General features: G+C 45.3%; 1 protein-coding gene across 1 annotated transcript in view; it reads left to right on the top strand.

Annotated features, from left to right (window-relative positions):
* BMP2 (bone morphogenetic protein 2) overlaps positions 1-22,186 on the top strand; it is a 199,512-nt gene extending 177,326 nt beyond the window's left edge. Inside the window, exons 5-6 of the transcript XR_011681361.1 lie at positions 19,634-19,737; positions 21,000-22,186. The gene's annotated coding sequence lies outside the window, so the exon portion shown is untranslated. The remainder of the gene's footprint in view (positions 1-19,633; positions 19,738-20,999) is intronic.
* The last annotated feature ends 790 nt before the right edge of the window (positions 22,187-22,976 follow it).

Raw genomic sequence — 22,976 nt, 5'->3', positions numbered from 1 at the left:
TCTATCTCAGAGTCCTGGGCTTATAAAATACTCTATTTCCTCCATTAATTGTGTCCACGTGGAGCTGTAACTAAGTAGCTGAAACAAATAAAACCAAAGTAATATTGTTTCCTTTTAAAATATTTCACTTAATTTGTGGAAGAGGTTTGGGCTCATTAAAAATAGGCCATCTCCCACGAGGGCTTTTTCCTTTTCTCCTCTGAGCCCCTGGCCCAGTGCTCAGTAACATGCAGAGCAGCACGTTGCTCCTTGGCACAGCCCTGGCTGCAGCCGCTCTCCTGCTCGGCTCAGCAGCCCTGGGCAGGCAGGGCTCCCTTGGCCGAGCAGCTCCTGATGTGCCACTGCCCTGAGAGAACAGTCCCTGACTGAAATGTCTTCCTTCCCTCTCCAGCTCATTAGGAAATTCCACTCCTTGCTCCCATGGAAAGCTGTGACTGTCACCATCCCTCTGTTCCTTCTGGGGAAATGACAATATGCTGGCCACATCCAGAGGTGCAAGCAGAGCCAGTTCTGAGCTAGAGTCTATCTGAAGGCACCATGCAGGCACTTGGTTGCTTCTGGTGGATCTCAGACTGTTCCCTGCTCCTCCAGAGCAAGCTGTGAGTCAGCTGCATCAGGGTGACACCAGGAACTGCTGTCTTGTCACCAGACTGTGACTGCTCCTTCCCCTGAGCTGATGTCAGTCACAAAACAGGCACAAAACACACAAGATGGAAGGAAAGAGCAACCTGGAGCAAGGGTGCCAGGCTGCCAGCAAAACCTCCAGAAGACAACAAATGATTGCACATTCCTTCCCTGGAGAATGTCATTTTTCCTCCTTCACTGGGGTATCTTTTCCAAGTGCTCTCCTCCAAAAGGTTGCACTCTCAACCACAGTTCGAGTTTGTGGGAGACACTACTCTGTCTAAGCAAAACCAGAAGATCTGGTGATTCCACAGTCCCTTGTGACCTCTCTGCTGCTGTGTGCTCTGACCTGGAAGGTGCTTGTGCTGCAGTGGGACAGGGGCAGGCCCCAAGGCTGGGAGAGGGAAGGATCTGACCAAAGGGGGCCAAACAAGCACGTGTTTGCTGGAGTTAGAGAAAGCTCAGGGCAGAAGCTGAGACTGTGAGCTCTGCACTGGCACCTTTAGCAAGGTGCCCTGTTGGCACCCAACACCTCTCCCTTGTCCCCCACCACTGATGTGGCTCCAAATGCTCACTGGGTATCTGGGACAGATGTTATGGTATGGCACGCTTCAGCTCTGTTTTATGAGGACATTTCCATAAAATTAGAACCTATGATCCCTCTCCCAGTTTCTCCTTCTCTCTTGTGGGCTCAGTCACACTGGAGAAGAATTAATGCCAGTGTTACCAGGCAACAACCAAACTATTCATGAGAGCATCCCAGTCTAAAGGAGTTCAGAGGCTCCCCCAGTGCTGGGTCACTCCAGTTCTTCTCACTGGTTTTGTTGTCCTTCTGGGGGGGAAGCCACATCTGGAAAATTACTGATGTCCTGCTGTTCACTGTGGACACCACTGGAAACTGGCATATGGTCTTGTAAAGTGTGATTAGATCTACAAAGTAAACTCTCATTATGACCTCTCTCAAGGTCTTTAAAAACACGTTTCCCTAACTGCTATGATTATATCTAAATTCTTGCATTTTGGTAATAACAACATCACCCGCATTTTCCTCTCTCCCTCCTCTTTTTTCTGATCATAATTTTGTTACAACAGCAAAATCATTCCACAACTGTCTCCCTGCAGACTTGATCTCTGGGTAGGAACACTCTCCTCCCACCAGAAATCAGTATAAACATAAACATCTCCTCTGCTCTGGAGGAGCTGAACCTGAGGCATGGAGCTTTTCTGGACCATATGAAAAAATCACAGTTACCAGACTCTCATTAGCATCATCATCACCATTAGTGTTATTATTGCCTATGTTAGAGGCCCCCTCAGAGATGAGAGCCAAGACCAAGGCCTGATGAGGGTTCAGATGCTGTACAAACACAACTTGAGGGCAGCCCGTGCCCTCCACACTCTCAGGACCCAGCTCAATGAACCCCCTGTCACTGCCATTCCTCTGCTGCCTCTCTGTAGATCTGAATTCTTCCTTTTGCAGCTCCTGTGATCACCAGCTCAGCTGTACCAAATTTTTCTTCTCAACACCCAGCAAAAGCCCAGAATTGCCATCACTCAGCTCCACCAAACACTCCCAGCAAATGACCGGGATGGCAGTGAGGTTATGCCCAAAATCTTATCCCCACCATGGGAGAACTGGAGTGGGAAGGAGATTTCTGCCCCAAGTATGTTTATTCCAGAGTATAATGTTCTGCTCCAGGCAGGAAGGCATCAGTCCCAGGTGACTTCAAAAGAACTAATTCAGGATCACCTCTGAGCCCAGAAGGAGAGCTGGACCTGCCAATTCTGCAAGACCAGTTTAGGAACTGCAGTACCTGGGAAAAGGCATCTGACCACAGCAGGAGAACTCAGCCTAAGTCATTCTGGCATTTGCTGAGGGACAATGTGCAAAACTCACATACCTGGCTGGCAGCTGTGCTTTGCTTCTATCAGATCTCTAAAGAATCATGTGATGGTTTTAAATATTTAAAACCTTGTGATTGCAACAGAATATCCCAGTTGGATGAATCATGGGAAGCAAAGAGGTAAAAATATCCAGCAGCAGTTCCCTGTGCAGTGGGACTGTGTGTGCAGCTCCCATCTGTCTGTACAGGCATTTCTGGAGCATATTCTCCAGGTGTGTTAAATGGAGACATGAACGAACACTTGGTTTGAAGGCCTGAACCATTTGACTTTGATAAGATTTTATCTTGATGAACACAGAACTGATTGACATCTCATATTTCTTGGGTTTAATGAGCTCATAACTGCACTTTAATTGGTTTAATTACCAGAGCATAATATTGCAGGTATGTAATGCAGACCTGTAATACTGAGTTATACAATATATTATATTTGCTGTCATCATAAACTACAACATGCAATGTAACACAGTTTTTCATGAGAATTATTACCAGGATTATCAGTGGTGAATATTCAGCGACGTGAATAGAAATTTCCTTTAAGTAATGTCTTCAGGATTCGCCCTCCTTGTATAAGCTTCTAAGAACAACGTTCTTCTGAGGAAAATGTGAAGGCTGTGAAATATGAAATTATTTCTAGGCTAGGGTGGGATTTGGCTCCAGAAAGCTCAGGGTCTAAGTTCCTCCAAGATGTTTAGACACCTCACTCCCATTTCAAATTTCCATGTTTGCGTCAGAAATACAGTTTTTCCTCTAGCTTTTTCCAAGGCTGGCTCAACGCTCACAGCATTTTCTCAATCTATTTATTGTCCACACTTTGGAAATGACTGTTAACAGTCCCCCAGTGTTTTCCTGCTATAATTGTTTGGATCTCTCGGGTGACACAATTAGCAGCTGGAAGAAGCACTGGAGTGTGGAACTGCGTCTTTAATTATCTTTCCATTGTGAGGAAGGATGCCATGTGCCCAGGCAGTTATTACACCTGACAAGGACAATGTATTTACAATGGGTGTTTATACAGGCTAATTCCTTACAAAAATACCTTGACAGAAAGTGCTCCACCTGCCTCATGTTCCCTATCGCAATTGCTAATTAATATTATTGTGCTGAAAACGATCCTATCAACCAAAGCCTCTTCTGTCATAACTGGTGCTCCCTGCCCAGCTATGCCTAATTAAACTGCTGCTGACTCACTCAGCAGGAAGGATGTTCAGCAGACCTGGTCTCACTGCTGTTTTACAGAGTCTCTGCTCTGCTCAGCCTCCCTCAAGCTGCCCTGGCTGCCTCTACTCGACTCCTGCTGCTGACTCAGGGTCTAAAGCCATAATCAGGTTCCTGGTGTAGTTCTGGGTTTAACTGCTCATAGAGCTGGCCATACACCTACATTCAAAGCCAAGCACCATCTGATTCCCTTTTCCAGTCACACTGGTTAAAATCTAGCTCTGAGGGCAAGATTATTCTGCAGGGCACTGCACACAACTGCAGCTGTTGTGAACTTTCCGTGTATTTGTCACACTAAAGTGATGTTTACACTGGTGGCATAAGTAAGACCTGAGCCTTCAAAGTGAATCAGAGTGGAACTGCTCTGCAGTTTTTGGGAGTTGTGCTGGGGACTGGGGTGAAAGGCTGCCCTCAGTGCCAGGAGAGTCAGGCCCAGTGATTTGGGCTTGTCTCTAGGTGTGTGAGGATACAAGCAGGAGTGTAATGGGATTGACAAAAGGACATTACTCACCCCTCAGGAGGCCGCCTCCTCTGCAAAGAGCTCCTGCGTGGCCCAGCTCAAATTGCAAACCTGCACGTTCTTCTGTTTCTCATCTGCTACAGACAGATAATTACAGAGGTGCTAAGAGGATAAACCTAGTAAAGTCTGGAAGGAGAAAAGAGAGGAGAGATGGGCATGACCAGCTGCTCTTGTCCTGGGCACGCCTGGGCTCTGCAGTGACACAGACAGGGCTTCTGGCCAGCAGAAACATCAGTCATGACATGGCCCAGGGGGCTGGGTGAGGGCTCTGGGGTACAGGGCTGTCCCCACCAGCTTTGCTTTAGCTCAGCTGCTGATGCAGGACTCAGCCTTTGCTCCTGGGGAGCAGCTCTGTGGTGCATGTTACAGATAAATTCTAGGCGAATGTAACAAAATCCTGGGGAGGGATGGCAAAGTAAGAAACCCACATTTTGGGCAGATAAAGCATGCAGACTGCTCCTTCTGGAGCTAACCAATAACAACAAAAAGAAACAGAAAAAGGGAAACAAATTAAGCTCAAAAATTGAATGCAACTTTCGGTGTATGAAATGAATCAAGTGAAACAAACAGGCTAAAGGAATAAGAAAGATAAAGAAAAATCAAGATTTTTTTACCCCCATGAAACCAAGGGGTTCCTGTGAAGAGCAGGAGAGGAAATATTTATTCCCCAAGAAATGCAACACTGCTGCTGTGAAATGAAGCAGGTGGTCAGCACACTGTGCCTGGGCATCTTCAGCACTGACCAGGATTAGGGCACTGCAGAAAATGTTCCCAAAGCACCTGGGACCCCCTGCCTAAAGCACCTTGAACCCAGAATCCTCCTGTGTGGCAATGCCCCTCTTCCTGCTGCATCTGGAGAAGGGCTGCAGGGTGGCCAGGACTGACCACAGTGCCTGTACATCCCAGACATGAATCCTTCATAGTCAGGGACTGCCATGGGAGCTGAAGATGTGCAGCACCATTGGACAGCACTTGCTACTGCCACTAATAATGATGATAATAACAAAGGGCAGAGAAGAAATAATACTGAAGCTTCCTTCCAACCTTGAGTTCTGAGTGTGTTAGGATAGTTAGGATCCCAAAAGGCACCTGAATCCTGCTTTGTCTGAAGCAGTAGCAAATAGAAATGGTTGGTGAAGCTTCAGAATAACCATATATGTATGTGGTTAACAGGCTAAATAAAAGGAATACACATCTCTTTCTTTGAAATATGCCAGAAGGAAATCACTTAGCAAAAAAAAAAAAAGATTGGTTTTTTTGACTGCACTTTGCTTTGGAAGGAAAACATCCAGAAGAAAAACAAAATGCCAAGAGCGTTGCAATTGTGCCATTTCAAAATTTACAGCATGAAGCTTTTGGCTTTTTCACCCTCAAGTTTTCATGCAGATTGTTTTATACAAGACCATGGAAAGCAGGAATGGAGACAACTGACCTCAGCTCACTTTTCACGAGGGAAGGTAGAAGAAGAATTTTTCTTCTGGGGTTATTCTTGAACTCAAGTCAGGCTTCAAAATTCCTTCTTCTCAGGGATTCCATTTGGAGTATTGCTCATATGTGTCTCTGTCACCACAGTAGCCACCCAAGAAATCTCCTGGTGTGCCAATTCTCACAGAGCCCACAACCACAGGAAAGGGAAGGCAAGGAAAGGGAGGCAAGGAGCAAGGAGGTGACTTTTATAACTTAGCAGAGAGCATCACTGGCAGCAGTAGGTGATGAGCTGTATATTGTGACTGCAATCTGCAGCTCTGCCAAAAACATCCCCTTTTCTACTGCACTTTGAGCCAGCCTGGCTAATTACAAGGAGTCTTTTGTTGCCATTTGAGGAGCTGGCTGTTGGTCCAAGCCCTCACACTCTCATTAAGGAGGCAGCAAGGTGGGGCACAGTGCCCGTCCCAGCAGGAACACGTGTCCTAGGCTGGCCCATCTGCAAAATAATTCTGAGTGTCAGCCAGGACAAAAGCTGGGTCTGGGATCAGACAGGGCTAAGTCCCCTCACCATGGTGGCCACAGCAAGCATGGTGACAGCTCCAGGAAAGGAAATGGAAATGGTTTGGGGAGTTGTGGCACAAAGAGTGACACCTGTGGCAATGGGCTCATCAGCTGAAGGATTTGGTGTAATACACATTGCAACATGGTTGTATTCTCAGAAATGCTTGCCAGAAAAACAAATGAAATCAGACAGGCTTATGATTTGGTTTGATTGCTTCCAAACTCATCTTTAATCTAAGTTCTTTTCATGGTCATCACAGTAGTGCTTGCTTGAATCACAGGGCCTAATTCTCCTGGTGCAAGCTGGAGTGAATCCATTTAACTAAGGGAATTTTGCCAGTTTACATCAGATTGTGGCTATATTTAAGTGTAAGTCATTTAGAAATATGCAGGTACTTATTTGCAGCTTTATGAATACTTTATGAATAAAGCAAATAAATCTGAAACCAGAACAAAGAGTATCCCAGTTAATATTTTCTTCTTAGAGGAAGGTACAAGTATGATTAATGAATCACACTGTGATGCAGGAAAGCCATCGAATGGCATCAAGGTGCCCCCAGTCCATCTTTTGCCAGGAAGGGATATCCAGAAGATTGGTCACTGTGCTTACAATGGTGGCAGTCCAATGTGCCACCTGGAGAGAAACTCTAGGGGAGCAAAGGAGACCCTGCTCACCTGCAGCCTCTAGAACCTTCCACATCCCAGCCTGCTGCTCCACCCTCACCATCCCTGCATTCCCACTGGCTCCTTCCAGGGAACCCCACAGACTGAGGGGTGCAGATCCCTTGAAATAAACAGGGCCCTTTCAGATTTTACAGATGAGGATTTGGCCGTGGGATTCAGACAAGCCCTGGTCTGACAGTCTCATGAAAGAACTCAGATGAAAGCTGTATCTGGAAGGAACAAAACCTTGAACAAACACTGGCTCCTTCCTCACATTCCAGAACTGGTCAGCTCAGCTCAGCTTCCAGAACCCCAGACAATTTTGCAGTGTCAGGGAAGAGGACCAACCATGATTTGTCTCACTGCTCTGATGGGCTGGGTCTGAATAGGCCCCTCATTTAAGAGTGAGCACAGATTGGGAATTATGGTTCTTTATCTCTAGGGACTATTCCACTTCCCACACCCTAATTTCCAGCCTTGGAGGACTGCTCTGACCTCAGCCCCACAGCCCTGTATCCACAGGAACATTCCCCAGTCACGGGAACAGTCACAATGTAATGAATAAATGCATTTCCCCAGGAAGGGGAGACTGTTCATAACTTTAAGAAGAAAAAGGGTGATTACCTGGATTGAATGTAGTTCATCAGGTTGGAAGGAGTAGCAGCAGCTCCTGAAAGAGAAGGAAAAGGGAAATAAGTTTTCAGACCCAGGGATCAGCAACTCTTTCACTGTCTTTTGGCAGTAGCCTCTAAAAACCTCAGTGCAATGGTCTCCAAACAGACTGAAACCTCCAGGTAATATCTGAACATCAAGAAAACAAACAGTGTTACTAATGAAGTCCTGAGTAAGAGAAATACTGATTTTGTTCTATGTTTTGTTGTTATTTTGGGGTTTTTAACATCCTTTGCACTTGATAATTGTTTCCCTTAGCGAAAGCAGTCACGTAATATAAGGTGGAGACAAAAGAGCTACATTAAAAGCCATAATTACTGCTGTTTCACAATTAGTAGTTCTATTTGAAGATGTTTTGAGTAAGATTTATGGTATGTTCTCTAATTTTTAATTTCTAATTATGAGGAAGAAACTTAGCCTTGAGTATTTCTTCTCTAAAATGTTTAAAATAACACATAGCACAGTTTTGGTCTGTAGAGACGGATACAAAAACAGGAAAAAACATGTAGGAAGAAAAGGAAAAGGTTTTTTTGTGTGTGTATAAGCAAGGTTTAAATAGAATAATTAAATTTACCATAATCAATAAAATGTGTGAGTCGAGTTTATTGAAGTGGCTATTTCCCATTGCATAATTTCCCTGGGGAACTTTCATTTTTAATTCAAAAATAAAAAAATAATAATTAAAAAAACAAATCCCTAAGCACTTACTGTAAATATGCCAGCATATGTGTGAGGTTAAGAAAAGCACGAGCCTACACCCAGGAATCAAAGAGGGGCTTACCACTGCTTTGACACTAATTGTAAAAGCTGAACATTTTCTAGAACCATAATCAAATCTTAACTGCCATGGGGGACTCGTTCAGCAGCTCACAGTAATTCTAATAAGATGCAGAGCCTTTCACCTTTAGGTCACCAGTTCAAACCCACTTTGGGTCGGGTAGTAAACAGGAGGCAAATCCTGAGCCCTGTGAAGTGCCAGAGCATCCAGAGGAGATGCCAGAGCAGCTTTGGGCAGGAGCTGGGAAGAGTTTTCCCATGTTACCCATGATTTCCCTGGGATTGATGCACCCTCCTCCTTGGAGGGCTCATCCTGTCTCCCCAGGCCTCAGACCCTCCCTTCTGGAAGGAGGATGGGGAACCCTTCTTGCTCCTTTTCCTCCATTTCAGCCAGTCACCCCAGGTGCCCCAGTGCTCCTACCCCAGAGACCCTGGAACTGCCATGGGGTTTTCCAACACTTCTGAAATGCCCTTCCCAAGAAAGCAGCAATCACAGAATCATCTCTGTTCCACTTCCACAATTCCCCTTCATTAAGGGTTCATTCTCTTGAACACCTCACGGAGAGCAGACAGATCAAACAGGAGCTGGAACTACCAGGTCCTGCCCCTGCTGGCCTGGGCTGCACCACAAACAGCTCTGCCAACCCCAGCAGCTCTTGAGACCCAGAGCTGAGCCCTTTCCTCAGCATTTGCAGGTACAACTCCTTGGGTCATTCTGAGCTGCTCCTATGGGAAGTCCCAGCTCCAGCTGAGGCCCTGGCACTGCCTACAGCCCCACAGAACCTGAAGCTCTGGGACAAGCAGCCACTGCCACCCCTGCTGCACCGAGGCCTGTGCCTTGAGGAAGCCATGGACGTTGGCGCTCCAGGCTGTGTGAGTACCAAACAACAGCAGCCTGAGCAGACAGATCTGCAGCACGGATGGCAGTTGTCCCTCAGACACAGCTCAGAGGTGGCTGCTTTGTGGCTGTGGCGTAGGATGCAGGCCCAGCTTCCAGGCTGCCATGGTGTGTGCAGTTCTGTGCATGTGTGTGAGGGAACAGAATTATCTGAGGCCTTAATTGTGTCTCGTGTTACTACAGCAGAGAAGCTGAGGAGCTCGGAGGAACAATTCATTCATTGTCCTCTACACATCTGGGTTAGTGTTTCCTCCTTGGATTAGGCTGTACCAGCATGTTCCCTCTCTGCTCACCACAAGCCAGCAGTGCCAATTTCCCTCCGTGGCAGCTCCAGTGACAGCTGTTTACTTGGAAGCTCATGAATTTGATATATGGGTGCTAGCCACAAATGAATGGAATACTTTCCAGATGCAATGTCTTTAAATATTCAAACAATAAGCCAAAAGCACTAAGCTGTCTTGGCCATTTTTTTTTCTCTCAACTCTGGATGTCTCTCAGAGAAGATGTAAACACAATTCCTTGTGCCACTGGCCAGAATGCTTCAGATGTTTGAAAGGCCAGCAGCAGCATGAGGTGCTGGGTGGGAGATGGCTGATGGTCTTTGTCACATGAAGCCAAACCCAAAATGGCCAAGAAAGAGCAAAATTAACCAAAAGGAATCCTTGAGGCTGAGCCATAGGAGGTTGTCTCACCAGCCTGAGGGGCTGTATGTGCCAGCCTGGACCCTGAGCTCAGGGGTGCTGCACAAGCTCCAAGGAGTGGCTTCCCAAAACATCTCCAGAGCCTCATCTGGAATGGTTTAAAGCAACAATAGCAGTGTGCTGAGGATGTTTAGTGGGCAGTGGACCAGGACCACCAAAATGCCTTGAACCTCTCCGGGCCAGGTGTTAGCTGGAAATCCTTCTGGGCACAGGAGTGGAGACCCAGCTCAGAACTGGAGACAAGACCTTCCCAGGTGTGCCTTTCTGTCCAGCCCAACTCTCAACAATGGCATCCCATCCTCAGTTTGCATCCATAGACACCCTAGTGCCAGGCACTGGGACAAAAACAGCTCAGAGGGCAAAGTTCAGCATTCAGAAGTGAGCCAACTTGCCTTGGGAGTGGTGTAGCTTTGACTGTTGTCTTTTCAGCTGAAAGCTGACAAGAGTCAGGCTGAAGCCACTGGAGAAGTGGAATGGCTGCACTGAAACTGTGTGGGGATGATTGATACCACGAGAGCTGCGCCAGCCAGCGGAACTCAGTTCTTGGCCAACTTACATCACTTTTGCTTCCCTCCTTGCATTTTCTTTGGCATTTTCTTCTTTGCATTTACTTATTTTCTCCCACTGAAGTTTAACATGATCCGGACAGTTGAGCTACCAGGATATGGATTTTCTATCCAGTAATTAAAGGGAGGAACTTTCTTACATATTTTATCTCCTTAAAAATACCAACAAACATGGGCTGTGTGGCCTTAGATTGGAGGAGGGCAAGAAAGCCTGTCTGAATCTGAAACCAGTTCAAGCCTGAAATGCTGCCTGTTTGAAGATTTCTTCTTTATTCCCTCCAATGCTGTTATTAATTAGAGAATGAATAGCCATTACAATTATCAGCAACTTCATGGAACTGAAAAATTCAAGTTCATTATCTTATGGGAAGAAAATAAACATCATTTTACAAGGTTTTTAAAGCAACAACAGTAATAACAAACCACCCCAGACTCCAGTCCACAGGCAGAATGGACATCTGCTAGAAAAAAATTATTATTTCCCCACCCACCACCCTCAAATTTAGGGATTTGTGGAATACGGGCCTTGCCTAAAGTTGCTTGGCAGAAATCCCCATCTTAAGTTCTTGTTTAATGAAATCATGTGGTAGTAAATCAAACACAGAAACAGGAATAAGTAAATCCACCACATCCTTTGAAAAAAGTATGGCTTGACTCCGTCAGCCCAAGTTGCCTGGACAAGGGATTATCTGTATTTGTCAACTAAAACGCAACACCCCAACGGTGACTGCCCACCTTTTGTGTTCCCCTCTGAATGCCACATGAAAGGTGGCAAGTCAGAGTCAAGCACCAAGAGGGAAAGCAGGCAAAGAAAGGGAGAACAACACCAACATCATGCTATAAAACCCAGGAGGCTGTCATGGTTTAGTACCTACTAAAGCCAACAGAAATCTTTGCCAGATCCTCTCTCTGTGGTTTTCTCCATGCCCTCGGTGCACTCACGAGCTTCAGAGCCTGAGAGAGGTCCTGGGCAGACTTTGTCATCTGAGAAATTCATTATTTGGTCCTACAGAAACCCTCTCTGTTGAACTGACAATATTTGTAATGCCCCTAACTAAATTACATTTCCATTTTCTGTCCCATCTTGCCTCTCTTCCTCCAGCATAGAAAGCTGAATTTTGGTGCCCAAAAACTCTATGGAAAAAATAAGGTCAGTGAAATTTTCAACTTTTTTTGAAGGAAACTTAGATGTCACCTGGAAAGTCATGAAAAAAATACACTTTTCTTGTCAACATTTGGCTTAGGGGCATGAAAACATGGATTTCATTCACTGATATGTCCAAGAAAGCAATTGCAGAAGAGAGATCATCAAACAATATATACAAAGGGAGTGATCTTGTAGAAAGCAGTTGAAAAGTGCATTGTACCAGGTGCTGCTAGGTCCCATTTGATCCCAATCCACTGGGATTGCTGCTTTACTCATGGCTGCCACTGGGAATTAACTTGGTCACTCAACCATGTGTGGAACCCCTCAGCTCTCCAGCTTTTAAAGTAACTTCAATGACAAATACACAAAATTTGGTATCCTACCTCATCTCCTGACATTGCCAACTTCTAATTTGAGGTTTTTATTTTTATAACTTGGACATACTAAGATCATGGTGTCATGCCTGTTGTGTGTCCTGGATCCATAATTGTTTTGGAGTTGTGATTCACGACTGTGAAATCCACGTGAAAGGAACTTCCCAGAAATCCCAGGATTTTTCAGAATCCCTCACTGAAGGCCATTTAAGAAGATATGACTCTGTAATTAACATTTTCTGAGGGAGTTAAAAAGTATAAACAGCTTAAACGTGGCATTTTTACAACCTTAATAAACCCAAGGGCAGCATTTACCAGGTACACACTTTAAGGACAATAAAAAGGTCGCTATGGAGGACTTCATTTGAACTTTAGTTTCTTTAGTTTGTATTTGAACTATTTTTTTGTTTGGGCTGAAGTTTTCCCTATATTAAATTCACAGCCCAGTTCTAAACAAAAAACCAAAACTAAACAAAACCAAACCAAACCAAAACAAAAACCCAAACCAAAACCCCCAGACATTCTGAAATTAGCAAAAATTCAAGTATTATCATTCTTACACTAAAAGATGTTCTTGTTTATTTAAATTTTAAATTCTGTTTGTTTCCAAACGCTTTATCTTTCACTAAAATGGTAAATTTCAAACATTTGGGGCTGAACAAGTGATGCTTTTTAATTGTATTTTTTTTTCTCCTTTCTGCTATTTACTGAGAAACCTCAAAACTGGGGAAAATAATTTGCTCCTGCACTGCCCCCCTTCAGAGGGTGCCCTACACTACCACGAGTTCCTGTGCCCTGTCAGATACGGTGCTCTGGGATCAGGACTGGGGCTTCACAGGCTCCACTGACCCCACTTCAGAGTGGAGATGAGATGAATCTGGAAGGAGCCTTCTGAGCTGACTGAGCTCCCCTCCTGTGGCAGCAGGACCTGGTGCAGCCACAGGGGTGGAAGTGGGTCCCGTGTAACCCTACTCGAGCTCCACAGCACCACAAGCATTACCTTTTATGGCTCCTGCAGAATACTGGGGGATACTAATTTTACAGGTGCATTCTAGCAAACTGCAGTCCCTAATATCAGAATGCCATTAAAAATAATGCACTCCTTATGCCCAGGCAGTTAATTTAATATTAAATCAATAAAACATTTACTAGAGCTGGTCAGGGGCCGGGTTGCTGACAGCAGACTCAGCTCACGGCAACAAACGTCTCCTCACCCTTTGCAGACAGCTGCTGGTTTATTGTGGAAGACGTCTTTGGTCCTGACAAATAGCCTCTCTAAGCCCTAATGAGTGCAGAAATTCAAAACATTTGTGGGACATTTATTAGCAGGAAAATGCACCAGCCTTTTGGGAGATTTGGATCGACAGCAGCAATCAGCTGTGGGCTGAGTTCAGTCCAGCATGTGCAGGGAACACAAAATGACTTTCTTGGCTACAGGGAAAGGGATTGGAGCTTTTTCCAGTTGGTTTCATCTCTGGGATATGGGGTGGAAGCTTTTCCCCACGATGAATTTTCATGGGTGGAGTCATTTTACACTCCACCAGGTTCCCAACCAAGTCCCGAGATGGCAGAGGTCACAGGATGGGATCCATCACATCCTGTCTAATGCTGAACATCAGCATGGCCACCTTCCCCTCCCTGTGGTGGCTTCCAAACTAATTCAAGCACAGAAGACAGGATTTTGCCAGCATGCCTGACAGGCAGTGTGGTACAGTGACATTAAGAGTTAAAATTAGGGAACTGTTTTGTTCTTTTTTGGCTTTGGTTTGGTTTTCAGCCTATTTTCATAAAAGAATAGAGGTCAACTTTCTACCAAGAATCTGAGAAGCAAAGTAGAACTTTAAGAGCAACTGCAAGTGACACATTAAATAAATAACAAGGACAAAAAAGATTTAAAAAAGGAACAAAACAAAAAGGACCAAAATGGAGAGAACTGACCAAGCTCCCAGGGAGCAGCAATCTGGCACTCCTCTCTGAAGAATGAGCAGATGTCTTCTACCCAAATGGTTTTGTGTGGAAAGTGCAATTACTTCAAAAATCCCTGCAGAAGCTGTTTCCCATCACTGTTCTCAGAGGGCTGGATCTGCCCTGAGCTGAGAGAGCTCCAGGGACCTATGGCCATGATCCTTGACTCAAGAAAGCAGATTTGGGACACGATTTCAGTGCTTTAGGCACAGTGCCCCAAACCCACTCCCACAGCCCTGTCTCCAGCACTGAGGACACAGTGGCTGGCGTGGCTGTGGAGCCATGTGGCCCAGCAGGTGTCTGCCTGGAGGCCAAGGTGCTTCCTGTGCCTTCCCTGAACCCCGAGGCCCTGGGATGAGCAGGGTATGCCCAGCTCTGACTTGTCCTGACCCTGCTGATGCTCTCTGTGTGAGGAGTGGCCCTGCCCGCTCACAGAATCGCTTCAGCCGGAGCCCACAGAGCCAAGCCTGGCCAGAGTTAATGCTCAACTCAGTCCCTGGGAGCTTCCCTTGGACATCAGCATTCCAGCACATCTAATAGGCTGAAAACAAATTTCATGCCATGAAAGCAGAAATCTGGGTGAGGTCTGGGAGCATAGTTAGGATGTGGTTTCCATAAGCTCTCAGTGCTGGCTTAACTGCTCTGATTACAGTCCAGGGGTAAGAGAGTCCCACTGACTTCAACAGGAGAAGAATTAGGGCAGAACCAAGTGGTTTTGAAAAATCCCATCCTTAGAGTTATATAATGTAGAAAATAAGAATCACATGCCAACCTTCAGAGGGGAAAGTGGTCTGTTAAAATGGGTGTCATTATTTCGGCCCCCATTTTTAATTGGAGGATTTGTGGCACTGATAGATGAGCCCAATGGTGGCTGGGGAACAGCCTCTGCCTGGGGAGAGCCAAATTTCACTGGGGACACTCACAGGGATGTCTCAAGGCAGCTGAAAGCAATGTGTTGATGATTTCTCTCATTAAAAAAAAAAAAAGTATTTTTAAAAACCCAAACATATTGGTAGAGGGAAAGAACTTTCCATCAAAAGGAAAATCTCCTATGCCCGTCTAACAGTCCATTTCTACGTTCTTGTGTTCTTCCTGATTTATGACAAAAACATCTCTGGAAACCAAACAAACGTCTTCATTCCACCTTTGGAATGAACTCTACAAAAATTGTACTGGAAAATGCAGGCTAAAGCTTTTTTCACCAGTAGCCTTTGACAGGGAGGTGCCAGTGTCCCCGCTGGGACAGAGGTAGCAGGTGGGACATGGTGTGACACAGAGCTGACAGGGCAGGACTCACTGCTCAATCTGGAACACGTTATTCACCTGCCCATATTGCAGGAGAAAAGGAAGAGTAGGACAAAAATGTTATATAAAGGTTGAAAACCCCAAGCTGTTCCCTGAAGCAGGGCTTTGGAGCACATCACCATTTCCTCAGGAGGTCACAGTAGGAAGCAGAGAGTGAGGTGGTTTCCAAAGGGTCTGAACCCCTGTGGCCAGGGCTGGGGGTCACACAGAGACAAACACAGATTCTCTGGTATTTGTCCCCAGGTGTTGGGGACCTGGCGTGCCCTCGATGTGACTGTGAGTCAGGAACATCTCCCAGAGAGGACAGACTTGGGGAAGCCCAAAGAGAGGAAGAGGACAAGCAGGACACAATGGCATCCTGGCTGTATTCACCAGCACCGGCAGGGCACAAAGCAGGGGCAGGGCACTATTTCAAGGATTTGCCATCACCAGGGCTAGAGGGAAATGGCCACTGACCTGCTCCTTTCCTACCCCAAGAACTGCAGCTGAATGTGGGAGCTGCCCATGTGTCTTGACTGCAAAGTGCTGTCACCTTAATGCCAACGCTGTCAGCAGAGCACTGACCAAGCTGATGGATCAGGCTGGGATAGAAACAGTGCCTGTGCTTTGGGGCACTGCAGTTAAATCCTCCCCTCACCCCCAACTCCCTGCTGGTCTCTCTCTGCCCTGCCCTGCCCTGCTCCAGCCACGCTGATTGTGCTTTCCTGGTGCCCTGGCATCTGCTGGGCTCCCTGCTGCAGGCTCCTGTCTGCTAAAGCCTCACCCACACTCTCCACACAGGGTCCTTGTCAGAGAAGGGTCCCATGGGTCAGGCTCAGCTGGTGACAGCTCTGCAAAGCCAGATCTGGTCTGTGCTCCCACCACTGCACAGTCACTGAGTGGGGAAAGTGTCACCATGAACGAGCCATTAAGAGGGCTGGGTGCAGAGACTGGAGCCCCAGGGGGATGTTACCATCCTGCCCAGGTTTAGGCTCCTCACTCACCTCTCCAAGGGCACACTGGAGGTTTCTCAGCCCTGTTCTGAGGAGCCCAGCTGAGGTTCCTGGCACCCATGACCCAACCAGGACCTTCACCTGCCACATGAGATGCCAGCCCAGAGGCTTTAGGGGAGAGGATGCTTTTATCAAATGTCTTTGCCCTAGCAGACACAGGGAGCTCTTGGCTGGGTCCCTCCACTCTTTCCCCTGCTTTATTTGCACAGATGTTTTTGCCAAGGCTTGTCATTAGCCTGGGGAGGGGGCAGTTGAAAAAAAAATAAAAATAATAAAAATGACCGAACAAGTTGAAGAAATTGCAAACAGTAAATCTGGCGCTCGCTAGGCTGAGCCCAATAAGTTGCTGAGGTTGTACTTTTCAGATTCGGTTTTAGGCTCTTGTAAATTTTCAGTTATTTTTAACCCACCTTTCTGAGTGAGCCTAGGAATGAGAAAGTAATTGTTTCATCAACTCGGGCTATATAAATCTCCTTGGGGTTTATTATTTGCTGTTTCATTTTACTGGCACAAGAGCTCCTAGGAAAGTACAATAACCCACTCCTTGATTTACAGCTTGGAAGCAGGCGCACGCTGAAAACCCGAGCGCGCAGCACCTGAGGAAAAGTGCTCTGAGTTAATTGAAAAGCTTCAGGAAACTGGAATTCCTTGCAGTGATACTGTCACATGCGTCAGCCACCAGATGTAACTCCAATATTCTGCCTTCATAATAAGAATCCAATTGATATCCCCAGAAATAAAAACCTGCAGCCAGAATAACAGTACATTTATCACGGGCAGGCTTAAACCCTACAGGAGAGCTGCCCTCAGCACAGGAGTTAGGAAGTGCTGGGGGTGCTTTTTCTTGTAAAAAAGCTTTTTTGTGCATATACCTGTGCATACAGACACACAGCTATCTGGATCTCCAAAGGCAGCCTAGGATGAGAAAAAGGATGTGGCCTCTGGAGAGGAAACCCAGGGAATGGCATTTTTGGGGGCAGATTTAGAGGTCTCCAGCTTAGGCAGGTTTCACGCTACCTTCAGTAGCAGGGTTTGCATTTTGTCAGGATGGGGTTTGTTGCCCAGTGTTTGAACTGCAAAACCACCTACCCTCCTGGCCTGAGATTTCCCTGGGATGCCAAGACACAGCAGCCCTGAAAACAAAACCACTTTGGTCCCCATCCTTAAGAGCAGGCTCTGCACCCTGCTCTGCTGAGAGCTCACCTCAGCCGAGAGGCTCAGGGTACTACACGGCCCCAGTGGGATTTAGCTGTCCATGCCACTGGCAGGCACTGTCCAATGGGAACATTCCCATGGAGATTTTACACACATTAGGGTGACAACACCCCTCTGGTTTTGTTCTGACCACTTCTAGGCAATGTCTGACTTTACTCAGACTGGACACCGTTGGTTTAAGGATCTTTGTTTTCAAAAGGACAGCTCTGCCTCAGGATGAGGCACAAGTGCCTCTTTGCCCCATTCCACAGCTGAAAAGTGCTATTTCAGACAGAAACCACAAAATGCAATGAAATTAGTGACCCTACTGGAGTTTAAACTCTTCTGTGTATTTCCACAGTCAATAATCTTAATATATTGCACCCACACATGTGCACAAAAGTATATGTGTAATATATATGTGTGTAATAAATATGTAAAAAAGCATTACAATAATATTGTCACCTAAGCAGCATGTTTGCAATGCCAGTCCCTCCCACATCAGAGCAGGTTGTTCTGCTACTCCCACCTCCTCCCTGCATCTCCTCCAAGACTGTTGCACGCTGAGTTTTTTTTAAAAAAAACCCTAAATCACCAAAATTGCAGCAGTTTAATTACATCAGCTAACTTTTGTCCTGTCACCTTATTTAACAGTCTCAGCTTTGTCCACAGCACACAGGTTGTGCTCAGGAGTAATTCAGCTCAAATATAAGAGGCCAAATGACTTCTCAAGTTTGTCAGGCTTCTGACAAGGGCTGATTTCTCCCACAAACCTGCTCCAAAGCCTCTTGTGGATAATGCCACTGGCATAAAACACTGCCTTGGGAATTGGCCCCCAGTCAGCCCTGCCAGAGGAAGGCCAGGACAGGCTGCAGGTCTGCAGCCCTCCTGGTCATGAGAGCCTGGTGAGGAACATCACCCTCCTGGCTGGCTGTAGGGAGCTGGCAATGTCCCTTCTTACAGCTCCTGGATAACAAAACCCAACTTTATGCTGGGATGAGATGCTTTTCAGTACTTTATGCAAGTGTCCCTCTCCCATCTGAGACCTCTATTTTCATTTTTTAATCAATTGCCCAAATCTCACTAGTGCCTGTTTTTTCATGAGATCTGGAAGGAGGTATCTGGCAGGAATGACAGATCCCCAGGAGCAGAATAAGGAGGCCATTCCATGGAGGATGGAGAGCACCCATAATGCTCTGCCCTCTCCAAGAAGAGCCATTCCAAGGAGTCAGTCCAAAGCACTCTCATATTAACCTGCCTCTGAAGTTTAGGTAAATTTCCTGATCACTTAGACTTTCAATTTATTTTTAGGGAACTATTTCCAGTAAGTGGTTCAAGATGGATTACAGTTTAACTGGAAGCTTGGGAATAAAAAGATAGTCACAGAAAAGCTGGGTTCAATTCTTGCCTCTGCCACAGACTTCCTGTATAAATCTGGACATGCTGCTCCGGGGGGGGGAATTCACCCACCTAACTCAAACCATGGAATTTCAATGGCTCTGTTAAAGAGCTCAGGCTTCCATCAGAGCCAGAGCACTGAGATGGGCTGGGGGATCCAGAGCACTGCCAGGAGAGCTGCACTGCCCAGCTGAACAGGCAGCACAGGCTCCCAGTGAATCACCTCTGCCCTCCTGACGTCCTTGGGGCTCAGTTTCTCACCCCAGAAATATATTCTGGATTAGTGACAGGAAGAAAGTTGTACCCAAACTGAGCTTGAGCTCAGGACAGATGTGGGAGATGCACCAGGCAAAATCTGAATTTAAAATTTTTCATTGCTGTCTGTGATTTATCGAATTTCAGATATTTTAAGAAAAAGTTATAAAATTAATATATTTCAGGTGTATTTTTATAAATTTGCTTCCCCCCTCCCATTTTTTTTCTCTCTCCCTATGCTTATCCCTGGGATATTGAGAAACACAGCACCACTTTTGATGACACTGGTGAAAATACTGTCACAAAACCTCAGAGCTTCATGAATAGACCCCCAAAACCAAACATCATTCCTGTCAGTGTTTTTGAAATGAAAAAAACTAGACTGTATATGCTACTGAGGTAAATTCAAATTCTTCTATTCTTGTTCTTTCCCAGACATAAGTTGTAAGGGCTTTTTTTGTTCACCTTTAGTTCAGACTGACTGAGACCACTGCTCCCTACATCTCTGGAATGAAATTATTTGAGAACCCTGAAATGCCTAAGAAAGGAAAGCAACACCACGGAGCCAATATTGGGTAAGGAATTTTAAAATGTGAGGCTTCATGTGTATCAGGTTCAGCTCTTAACAATAAACACGTTGAACATTCCTGGGGCACTTTTTTTTTTGCCAGGGATTGGTTTTGTTTTGGGGTTTTTTTTTCAGGACTGTAAGTAAACTCTCCCCTCACAAAATGTCCCATTTGGGATTGATGCTATATCAGTATCTGAAAATTGTGCTACCGAGCAGCTACTCAGAATCCTGCTGGTGATAAATAAAACCAGAGGAAATGGATCATTTCTACTATCAGGGTCACTGTTGTCAGCTCCTAACAGGGCAATTGACTTGTCAAGTTGTCTCTGAAAGCCCGAGCTCAGATTTCATTGCCTTTCACGTTTTTTTTTTCAGAATTGTATACAAGGGGTCTCTGAGCCTGTCTTTCACCCGGCACTTGGGGAAATTCCAGGCACCAATCCTGCTCATAAATTGCAGAGGAACAGTCTCAGCATGAGACTCCCCTACTGGAGCAGCTCTGTGGAAATATGCAGTACAAGAAAAGATCCAGTAGGGATGTGCATGGGAACAGATGGGGATTTGCTTGTGTGTCATTATCAGACACGAGCAAGAAGTTAAATGGTGAAAGGTCACTTGGAAAAGCCACAGGACACCTCCAGCAGCACGAGGAGAAGAAAAAGAAAGCTGTGGCATGGAGGCTCACTGTATTATTATGAATAACAACCAAATCCACCTGCTGGAGACCCACCAATAACATTTCCTAGTTACACTTTTACAACTTATGTAACAAACTTATAAATAACCGTGGTAGTTAGAAACCAAAACAAGACCGGCTGTGTATAACATTCATTCACAAGGAAAGAAATCCTCTGTTTCAACCAAACTCCAGGCTAAAGAAATAGGTACAGCAGGAAAAGCATCTTGTTTTAGGATCACAGAGAGTAATGAGAGAAAGCAGAGGCAAAGCCATTCCAAGTGCTTTGCCATAATGTTTGGGTCATGCTGCTACCCAAATTAGAGTTTCAGTTTTCCAATAATGCTCTGGAGTAATGCAGAAACTCAAGTGATTACTTAAGGGAAATGTCACCATTATACAAAATGCTCTTGTTCCAAACCCAAAATTGGTCAGTGGTCAACAAAAAAATTTCTTTTGTTGTTAGATTTCTTTTGGTGGTGGTAACGCTGCTGCTGCAACTAAACTGAAAGGGTTCTATTATGATGATTAACATGCTTGGTCTTATTACTGATTAAATAAATAGTTCAACTTGTTTTTTTTCTCCCCAGAACTAAGCCACATCAATTTTTCCATGGAGGACCTCAGTTTCAATGCAAATCATTCCTGGAGGAAAAATGTTCTGCTGAAAAATAGTGACCAACTCTTATAATTATGGTTGAAAATCCAAACACACCCAGAGGTACCATAAACCCTTGTTGTCTTTGGGATGTCTGAGTTTCTCTGGCATCTTCACATACAGCCATGGCACCTCAAACGGAGGAGGTGAAGCAAGAATATGTCTAGGGGGCTTCTCTGCTTGGCCCCGTGGGAATTCCTCCTCCCTCCAGCCCCAAAAAGCTGCTTTCCCTCCCAATTCCATGCTCTTTACCAGCTCACCCCCAGTTTACCCTCTTGTCATTTCCTCTTGCCCTCTTCCCGCCATATCACGTTTCCAGTTCAGAATCTGTAGATCCACAATTGTTTAAAAAGCAGCTCAAACTTCCAACTTATAAACATCGCTTCCTCTGTCTCCTGAATTTATTTTAATAGCTGATATTTGAGCCCAGGGGATTGTTTTAACTAACACTGTATAGTCAGAAGGAATCACTTTCCTCCAGGCTACCTCTGGGTCAACAGCATAAGGCAAGACCCCCTCACATTTCATTACCCAGGGATCAGATCCCCTTTCCCAATCCATCACTCTGAAGCTCATTCCTGCTATTCCTCTCAGATTTGCCTGCATGATTCATGCGGTGCCAAATCAACAGTATATTTGCTTTTTTCTCAGTTCATTGTTTTTATTTGCTTACATGTTCCCTGTCATAGTTCAACTCATAAATCAAGGCTGGTTTATTTTTTACAAACCCGTTGAAAGTTGGAGCCAGTTTCCACTGTTATGAAAGACTCCCAATTCTACACGTCCTCTAACAGGTGGAAAATGTCTGTGGAGGCTGTTTGGATGGGAACCATTTTCTAACTTAAAGACAAAGTAGTGTTTATTTATGGCTTAATCTCATTCCAAAACAAAGTAACAGTTCCCTGCACCAAATTATCTCCTTGTGATGCTATCCCACTCCATATGGCTTTATTATTTAAATAAAAAATGCAATATTGAAACAACTTCTGGCTATTAAACTCATGTAACTGATGACAGCGAAACAATGCTCCTGAGACGTTTTAACAGAGCATTTTCCCTTAAGACAAACACTAAGTGTCTGTCCTAACTAAATTTGGCATTAAAAAAAGCAAGCCAATACCCCAAACACACTCTCCCCTCCAATGCTTTTATTTAACCTTTACTTTCTTAGGCTCAGATCAAGAGCTGTTGATTTACCAGGTTACCAGTGGAACACAAACACCCCTTTCCTGGGGATCCAGACATGGAGAAACAGAGCCTGCAAAGAACCCCCCAGAGCTGAGCTTTGTGCACCTCCAGGCAGTCCCTGCTGGGATCCAGAGCCACCCACCCCACCAGGGCCAGCAGGAGGAATTGCTTCTGAGGGTCCAGCCTGCCTCAATCCCACTCACCAGTCTGGAGGGCAATTGGCTGCTGTGAGTGACAGCTCCACCCCACCTTGGCAATTCTGTGTGCTGTGGAAGTTTAAGAAATCATTTAGAATAATGGAAACATTTCATTTCTATAATTTTTTCCTTCAGATTTGAACACACAACCATTTCCCAATATTATTATTACAGTGAGAATTAATGCTCTATACACCACATTGTTTTTAGACAGAAAAGCCATAATATTTATCTAAAAAATGCAAGAAAATATTGTTTGACAGTTATGAGCTTTACTACCTTGCTTTTTCTTCAGATGAAGAATTGACTGAAACTGATCATTTTCTTACAAGATACTTTCAGATTTGACACATCAGCATTTTCCAACCACAGCACACTTTGAAAAAAACTCACCCAACTTGGACAGTCCCTGTGAACTTGTACTTTCTGCTTGCTCCTTTCCAGCTCTGAGATCACGAGGGATGGACCCAATACCAGGTTTCCACATGCCAAGTATCCCTTTGTCCCACACACAAGCTGCCATC

The sequence above is a fragment of the Agelaius tricolor genome, unplaced genomic scaffold (assembly GCF_023055355.1).
Source record: "Agelaius tricolor isolate 1412-34295 unplaced genomic scaffold, bAgeTri1.0.p SCAF_1, whole genome shotgun sequence".
NCBI lineage: Eukaryota > Metazoa > Chordata > Aves > Passeriformes > Icteridae > Agelaius > Agelaius tricolor.
This window is presented reverse-complemented; position numbering and strand designations above follow the sequence as displayed.